Source organism: Neolamprologus multifasciatus, chromosome 10 (assembly GCF_963576455.1).
Source record: "Neolamprologus multifasciatus chromosome 10, fNeoMul1.2, whole genome shotgun sequence".
Classification (NCBI taxonomy): domain Eukaryota; kingdom Metazoa; phylum Chordata; class Actinopteri; order Cichliformes; family Cichlidae; genus Neolamprologus; species Neolamprologus multifasciatus.
Genome location: NC_140448.1, coordinates 18,946,787 through 18,956,392, shown reverse-complemented (window position 1 = coordinate 18,956,392; position 9,606 = coordinate 18,946,787). Strand labels below are relative to the sequence as shown.

General features: G+C 41.8%; 1 non-coding gene across 1 annotated transcript; it reads left to right on the top strand.

The window, feature by feature from the left end:
- The first annotated feature begins 9,365 nt into the window (after nucleotides 1–9,365).
- On the top strand, nucleotides 9,366–9,437 carry trnaw-cca (transfer RNA tryptophan (anticodon CCA)). The gene has a single exon. It is a non-coding gene; the product is annotated as a tRNA-Trp (tRNA).
- Nucleotides 9,438–9,606: the final 169 nt, after the last annotated feature.

Genomic DNA, 9,606 nt, shown 5'->3' with positions numbered 1-9,606 from the left:
GGAGTTAGGCTCTCTGTGGCCCCTACCCCAACCCCCATCTCTCAGGATTCAGTATTTGACATTATTGCTGACCTCCACACCCCGAGCTTATCTTTTTTTGTAAACAGTCTGATTTGTTTATTTAAAATGAAACATTCAATGTGACTGGTGTGACGCAGTGCGACGATTGCAAAGAAAAGCCTTCCTTCTTCCTGGTTTGCTTCCATTTTGTCCCCACCTGTGGACTTCACATTTATTTTTCATGACCATTTTAATGGCTTTCCTAAGCCCTTAAATTGTTTTATAGATACTAAATTCCACTGCAGAAAAGGTCATGAAAGAGGTTTTGTGCAACTTAAATTGTGCAATCATCAGTTTTACAGATACAATAGCCGCTGGGGGGATTGATTTTTCTTTAGGGCTACAGAGGACTTTTAATTAGTGCTGTGCTATAGTTGGCCTCCAGGAAACAAAACCAACCACATTCTTTTATATCCATGTTGCTCCAAGTGCGCAAGTGTATTCACTGAGAATGAATCAGCAGCAGGAGGATACATCCTGAGCACCAATGCTAGCTAAATGCTAAATGTTAAATGCTACCAGTGGTTTTAGCTAAACACGAGTCGGTGTTACATGCGTTGTACCATTATTGTTTGATGGTTATCGGTGTTAAAGTGATGTCATCGCATTAGGAGAATTTAGCATGCATGGTCAGAGGTGGAACCAGTTGGAAACATTTGCAAAATGTAGCAGCTATCATGACAATCGCAGGCAAATTCACTCACTCTCCATAAGAACTGTGGAGACAGTGCACTAGATGAAAGTTCCCTCATTAGTATTTGTTGCTGGTCATCATCGCTGGGGTACTGAACAGGCTTCAGTTCACTAGGTTGCCCTCTATTTATCAGCCTGGCATATTTCAGTCAAAGGTGTCCTTCACTTTCAGAAACTTAAAGTGGAGAAAGTTTAACCCAACCACTTTGTGTCATGAGCAGTAATTTTGCCCGCATCGCTTGAATGAAGTTTCTAGCTGATTTTCTGTGGTCTCTGGTTGCCACGTTGCTGCAACTCACTTTGTGGAATTCCTTTAACAGAAAGCCTTAGGAACAGTGCTAGGTTGCGCTGTAACTTCAGCATATTATCTGAATTTGATCAATTGGGGTTAATAAGATTTGGAAAGACTAGAAGGCATATATCTATTTTCTTTTATTCCATTTCTGTGTTTAGGAAACCCGCAAGAAACGTGTGAGCTATGCTGGCAGGAGTCCTGTGCACATGCTCTCCATCAGCTCAACTGACGACTTTAATGACATAAAAGCATAAAAGATGAGTGAAGCTTCCAGGTCTAAAAAGTGAAGCCAACACGATAGTGTCTCAAACCTGCATTCTTTTAATGGCCAATAGAGAGCGACTACTCTGGTTTCAAAAACACTTCCTAGTTGCATTGAAGTCTATGGGGAAAACAGCCGTCCACTTCTGCACTCTGCAACGCTTTCTTTTTGACTTTTTGGGCTTAATCACTACTTTCACGTCACATTGAATGAAAAATGAAGTCCATTTTGTACTATGTGGTCTTAGAATGACCAGTATAATCATTCTAATCTAAGAGACAGGAAGTAGGATTATCCAATTGTGTGGGAATTGGCCAATAACTCAGTCACAAATTATGCTAGTCAGTGAGTTTGGACCATAGGTGCAACTGAGCAACTTTCATTCTAGTCTGACTCCTCTTAATGCGTGCGGGGTCCATGGTGTTTCATAAGAGTAAAAACTAAAACCATTATGTTTAAAGGCACTCAGTGACAATGCAAATGTGCTGACGTTTAGCCAAAGTAATTTTCACCACCTTACTTTATCGTCTTAGCATGCACGCATCAAGTTTCATGCCAGCTGTTGTACTGCAGGCTTTGCGGAAGTGCGGGATCAACAGACTGACAGACTGACAAACTGACACTGGCATCTCTGGAAACAAGCCACTAGTAGTTAGGAAAAAAGTTTCTGAATGAAGTCAGTGAAGAGGACGTACAGTACGAGTCCCCGGGCCACCCTCAGGAGTACTCGCAGTGTTAACTGTTCACTATGACTGCCACAGCGTCAAAATTGAAACTGAATTGCTTATTTGTTCCATTGCGTGCCACTCCCTCCACAAAAAGTGACTCTGTATTTTTATGTTAACAAAGCCAGCCAGTGTTGAGTCTCCCGACTCTTTTGCTGTGCCACTCTTTCCTACATCTCCACTTCTTCTTCTTCTTCTTTTTTGTCTTTCCTGACTCGTCTGTCCTCTCCACCCTCTCCCTTGGTCAGATCAGACTGTCCTGCATTCCTGACATTCCAGCTGCGTATGTTAGAAATTCCATCTGGCTGCTGTGTACTCGCACAGTCTCCTCCACTCCTTTTTTTCCATCGCTCTATTCCTTACCCATCGCTTGTCTCTCCACTCATCTACATCTGGACTGTCCAGGCTGAGGCTTCACTGTCAGGTTTGACCCTCCCCACCCCCTTCTCTTTATTTCTGGCTGCATCATCCAAGAAAGGGAGGCAGACAGAACCGAGGGGTTTTGTCGAAGGCCTTGAGACAGGCTTATATACAGATAACACACAGCCTAATACACAAAGGATTGAGTTTATCTGGGACCGTCGATGTGCATTTTCTGCCACAGCAAAATGGGATAAGAAAAAGGAAAAACACAGTGGAGTTGAATGGGCAGGACAGTGAAATGGAAATGAGAAATAGGAATGATGGTTTGTAAACAGGACGGTGTAAATGAACCATGTACAAACCGAGGAACTGCTGACATTTTAACTCTTTAGGAGGTTTTCTTATCAGACTTTAGCCCACAATTCTGCTAAACAGAAAGAGAAGAGAAGAGAAGAGAAGAGAAGAGAAGAGAAGAGAAGAGAAGAGAAGAGAAGAGAAGAGAAGAGAAGAGAAGAGAAGTTACATGATATGTGGGTGGGACATTTTGCTGAAGGTGAGGAAGAGAAAACACAAAAACATACAGTGCAAAGTTGAGACTAGGTGAGACAGAGACTTCTTACCATGCTTTGAGCCTACTTCTTTGACCTCTACCCTCAGGGTCGAGATAAGATTACCCCGATCATGACTGGGACTTTGCTGCAGTTATCTCCACATTTGGAGAGACAGCGACGGGGGTTTGAATGCTGCTACACCTCAGTGACTGAAAACGGAGGATAATTAAACGTTATGCATCTGTTGCATATATCAATTCAGGTGCATTCCTTTGCTGTGGGTGTGGCCCTGCTTGAGAGTGTTTACTGTCCCAGATTGTAGTCTGTAATACAGAGTGAACATTTCAGACTGGGAATGAGGACAAAGACAGAGAAAGGGCGGTGGCTTTGGCAGCGCTCTTCATAGAGCAGAGGGCCCGTTCTTACACTCTGCTGATCTCCGTTTGCCGGACTTTAAAGGCTATCTGACTTTAACCCTGAGATCACCACGAATAAGGAGTGTAGGCTGTTTTATTTGCTAACAGGAGTGTCTGAATGCCACTCTGAATTCATGACACTGCCTGGAAATGGTAATGTGCAGCATGAGGCCTGTAAGCCTGTCCTCAGGCAGTCTGTGCCATTTTGTTTTAAAGCGCTGGATCTTTTCTTTCTTTTTTCTTTAGTGAACCTACATAACACATCCCTTCTTGCCCCATCCTCCCTTTACAAGGCACGCAGTAGGAATGAAGGGTGTAGCCCAAGTTGAGCAAGATGGCTTCACTTCTGCAAATGAAGGCAGCAACACAGCACAGGGGGAGGTTGCTTTTTTCTTTCTTTCTTTCTTTTTTTTTTGCCTGGATGCAAAGGAAACAACACAGATGAGTTGCTTTTTAACGGACATCCTGTCATTGCCATGTGATTCTCACTGACAGGGCAGCTTATGTCACACTCTGGGTTGCAATGGCACAAATGCAGCTCGTGACACAGTCTATTGCGCATTCCTACCGGCACACTGAACTCTGGCTACACAATTATGTAAGACATGCCCCATCGATGTAACAGACACTACAGCAAGCTTTGCCCTCTAACCATTTATCCCATGCATACTTGCACTTTGCTTTTAAGATGTTTTATACAAATGAGGCAGGCTGAAGGGAAACCCTATACATACATATATATATATATATATATATATATATATATATATATATATATATATATATATATATATATATATATATATATATATATATATATATACGAGATGAGGAGACTGGAGGGTCTGGGCAGCAAGGCCTACATACGCTTTGTTGCGTCAGCAGCTTAAAGAATGTTATCCTGCTCCTTATAAACATCCAGAGTTACAAAGTCGTGTTTAGAAACTCATCTTCCACTTGAAGAGTCTTCCCATCTGTGCCAGATGACGGCGGGTGTCACTGCATTTCTGAGAAATGACTCGGCCTCAGTTATCCTGGTTTTCACCTATCCCCTACTTGAGCGCAGGCTTTTTCCTTGGCCTGCTATGAACTCAGCAGATTTTAAAGAGGCTCTGAGTGCTGACACTTTTTAAGTTTTAATGCAGACATGTTGCTGTAGCCTCCAAATCCAGCGTTTGATTTGGATGGATGCGCTTTAGTTTTACACTCATGGCAGATGTGTTAAACATCAATATTAATTTAAAAAAAAAACAGCTCTGAACATTTTCACTAAGACTGTCTGTGTGCTTGTAGAGGCTTTTTTGCTCTCTTCTGTATTAATGTAGGACTAAAGATGACTAATATTTGCACATTTATGCAGTATTACAGCTGCTGGTTGTAAATAAATAAAATAAATGGAAAGCTCTTGCCCACCTATGGAAATTAAATTCTCATGGTGGGATGGCCAAATGTCAGATTTCTAGGGTGCTCATAAATCCTATGAGCTCCCCTGTGTTAGAGGGCCTGCTCTCTCTCTCTCACACACACACACACACACACACACGCACACACACACACACACACACACACACACACACACACACACACACACACACACACACACACACAGGCCTTCACAACCAGAACTCCTAAAACATCAAATCCATGCCCTCCTCAATCTGACGACGCCGATTCGCGGAAAACCCGCCGCAGGGGTGAATTACACTTGAATAAAGTATGAGAAGGACGCATCCCCATTTGCCATTTCCACGTAAACTGGGTCATCAAGCCGCCAAAGGCTAAACCAGGCTGACAGGAGCAAGCATTCAGCCAGCAGAAACACACACACACACACACACTGAGTAATACGCCCCACCTTGACCACCAACAGCAGCCGGGTCGCTCCTGCCCGCTCCGGCACATCTTGAACGGTCCGGCGGAGTTCAGGCTGCCTCGCCCACTGCTCGGCGGAGTCCGCCTGGGTGTGTCGCTGTCTGTGGAAAAAATTTGCGTCCGCGCTACGGAAACGTTTGACAGCGTTTAAGTGTGTGGAGCACACAGCAGCAGCAGCAGCGGAGAAGACAGCGCAGGACTTCGGCCCCTTTTACACAACTCCTGCCCCCCCACCCCACCTTCTCTCTCTTTCTGTGTCTCTCTGCCTCTCTCTCTCTTTCACTCTCACACACACCCAGGCGAGACACACACCCGGCTTCCCACTCCGATCAGCTGGCAGCGTGATGACGTGGGCCTGCACGAGAAACGGACGTCAAAACCTGCACGGATCTGACGTGTACACGCAAGACAAGTGCATGCCGTGAGACAGCAGATTGACCTGTTTATAGTAACTCACGCTAAAACGTCAGGTTTTATTTCCCTGCCTAAAGTAGAAAACACGCACATAAGTACTATATAGATGCTGTCACACATGCTGTATTACACGACACACTTTCCATTAGATTATCATTACTTATGCATTTACTACTGTTGTTTGTTGAGTGGGCGGACTCCATATGAGAGTGCAGCTAATAGGTTATTGGAAATAGTGCAATGATGAATTAATTGTTTAATTACAAACAAAAAGAACCAATTAGGACAGTAAATGACGAAGTCCTCACATTTGATGCTCAAAATCATCACATTTCTTTTTGCACTCAAATATACGACAGTTATTGAAACTTCAGGCAGCTTTTTTCTGGTCTGTGACCAACGGTGTAATTCCCTTTTAGAAATAACAATATAATTACTAATTACCTATGAATACTTGGCAGCGGGTAATGCGTCATAATGCAAAATTTACAGATGGAGAAACATTGTTTGGGTTTTCCACCAAATTACCTAGAACTTATGCACGACTTAAAATTACCTATAGTTTAACTATGTTTTTCTTTCCTGTAAAAACTTGAATTGCTACCCTTTTATCATAATGTAAAATATACTGTTAAATATCATTGCTCTGTAATTTCAGAACAAAATACAGTGAAATTCCATTTCATTCCTAATGGGCTGTGTTATAAAATGCTACCACATTTTTATAAAAAGCATAATTTGATAAGCACTTACCATAAGTTTAAAGTTTTAAAGCTACAGTTTACCTAAAAACCTTTCTTCCCCCCTGACTGGCAGGACTGTTGATCCCAGATTTTTTTGGTTTGAGATTCCCAGCTTTTGTGTCTTCTCTTGAATATAGTGGAACCGGAGAGCACATGCCTTGTTCTGCTCAATGCAACAAAAATACATTTAAAAGCAGCGTCTCTTTCCAGAAGCCCGATTACCCCAATAAATCCACAAACCTTGTTGTGCTCAGTTTTAAAGTAGGAACTATTCTCATATTGGAAAAAAAAAGATTTAAAAGCTATGCTACACTTCTGCCTCAGTTTAACTCCCTGGAAGAACAGGAATCATGACCCGTCGATATATGAACAATTCAGTGTTAGTGCTGATTAAGCAGGATTCCATTTTTGACAGACAACTATTTGCACAAAAGTTGTGCTGTTGTTCTATTAATACAAGTCTGCAAGAGGTCTCCGGAGACATCAGCAGGTCGAGATGAATTAGTTACCCTGTCAGTGCTGACGCACACAGACGCTCACGCAGCAGTGACTGCTTCTCAGTCCTTGCTTCTTTCTGTCTCTCTCCCGTGAACCTGGGCTTGTCACTCTGCAGCTTTAAGGTTGCTGCAGTTTGAAAAGCTGCTTCCTCACTGTCACCTGACACACTGAGGACACGCAGCAAATCCTCACAAGGCCACCTTCCAATGTCTTCTTCCTTTTTCTTGAATATTTTTAGAACGGCGTTTCCCACAGAATACGAGTAAGGTGTATTAAGATGATTTTGACCCCTGTAAATTCCCAAATTCTTCATGAGTTCCTACAAGACCATAGTGACCTACCACTCAGATATGGATTTTTTGGGGAAATGCTAACAACTGTAAAGCTGCAAATCATTGCTAGCTGGAAGTCTGTAACCTTCATTACCTGTAACCTGATTCAGATACAATCTCCCTTTTGGGGATTTGTGTGGGTGGAAATTATTATCATTCAGTATTTTTATAGCCATACTAAAAAGCAACATTATTTAGGATCAGCATTGGAAACAAAGAAAAGCCAATCTACTGTGCCACTCCCAGTGTTGAGTATGCCATAAATAATTATTTTAGGTAGAAATCCAGCCCAGAGAATAAGCTGTGTCTTATATATTTAACACAACCCTGAACCCTGTTCAGCATGTAAAATGATCTAAGTGCTCTCTGAAAACTGCTATACATGTCTAGAGTGTCTGGGGAAATACCAGTAATGAACTCTCATCTGTAAAACACCTACTGTTACAGGATTGTGATTTATTTGATGCACCTTCAAAAAAAATCTAACTTGGCATGTTTGTAAAAGCGCTTGAGCTATTGTTGACAGTGGCCTCACAAGCAGATGCCAGTGCACTTACTGCATGTAAAAATCTGTTTGTGTAATTATGTCTGCACCAGATGGAGAAGCACGCGAGTCACATCTTCCTCCACCGCCGCCAGAGTGTAAGCACACCAGAGCAAGACGTGACAGAGGCATGGGTCAAAACGCATAAAATGTAACACAGTCACATGACCTAGAAGTGGAAAATGTAATATTCTGGGTCAAAGGTGGTTCAAGTGTTTCATGTGTTTAGCTGTGGAAACTTGATCTCTTTTGTTGTTTTGGCTGTGATTTATCAGTTTTGCTTGCTCATTTATGCAATCCTGTTTTTTTAAAAGTGTTTTTATTTTTGACAGTTCCAACAGTGTCGTTTGGAAAAAGAGGGCTTTAAAAACCTTTCTATCACGTCTCACTCTGAACTTTGTCACTGCTGCATGCATAAATGCTACGTGTCCTCTGTGACTCAGCAGATGGTTTGTCCCTTTTGCTCCTGTAGTTCTTGTTGGAAGATCACAGATATGTGGGGGAAATGCAGAACCAGGACAGACCTGCTTGAAATCCAGCACTGAGTCTATTTTTAGCACTGCTGCGTTTAGCGTTTAAGAGCAGACCAAGCATAGTGCCCGGGGGCCAAAATTAGTTACTTGGAAATTAATAGGAAGGTTAAAGTGCATGTAAAACTTAATAATTACGGGAAAAGGCAGATGTGTGTGCAGTACAAGGAACCAGTGGTGATCTCGACTCTGTGGAACAGGAAAAGGATGGAAACTCCCTAGAAAATACCACACAGCATGCAGTGGAAGTGCTTTGAAATCCCCATGCAGGAGTGTAAAGGACCAAAGTTTTACAGATGGCATTCAGTCCCTTTAACATGATTAAAACACTTTTTTTTTTTTTACCTTCCAGCTTTTTAAAAACTTAAATAATCAGAATGACAAAGATTTTTTTCTTTTGATTTTGAAACTAGAGACAATTTTTTAAAGATTATGTCACTGCCCAGAGGTTAAAATGTTCATACATCATTGTTTTCTAAAATAACAGCACTAAAGAACACAGACACCGTTAGGGGTTAGCTGCAATGATAAAATGTAATGTCAGTCTTCTATTCACAGCTTGTTTATATTGCCCCCACTGCCCAAAAGACTTGGGCAAGTACCCAGTTTGGGAAAAGTGGTAAACAATGAAGCATAGAGCGGGTGTATAAAACATGAGGCCTGGGGGGCCAAATTCGGCCTGGCAAAGACTCCAAAGACTGTGAATTAACAAAGACTTTCTTTTTTTATAATTACAGGACAGTCTAATTATATTATTTTGTCTTCAGCTCAAAGCTGTAACACAGATAGTTCAAATAGTTTAGACCAACAGGTTTCATCTGAAGTTTGTGCGTGCTATGAAGAGTCATTTCACAGGACAACAGGATGCATGTCTGAGCATTTCTATTTAAACTAGACTGATTTGTATTCTGTCAGCCAGACAGAAATAAAAGTTTATAACCTTTTCAACAAAAGACAAAGAAAATTCCCCCGTAAAAAAAAAATGGAAAAAATAGAAAATCTTATGTAATAGAAATGCTCGTAGCTCTTTCAGTGTTTTATTTTTTACCTGTTTGCTGTACAGTACAGACCTCGTGGCGCAACGGTAGCGCGTCTGACTCCAGATCAGAAGGTTGCGTGTTCAAATCACGTCGGGGTCAACTACTTTAACCCTCGGTAACGATCACATCATTTATGATGTGTGTAACGTACCGATTTCAAATACAGAATATCTGTCTGTCACTGGTTTCCTATTCGCGCTTTATGCAAGTCACTGTATTCCCCAGAAGGCAAAAATAAGACTTGTTTTCAATTTCAACTTTCTCATGA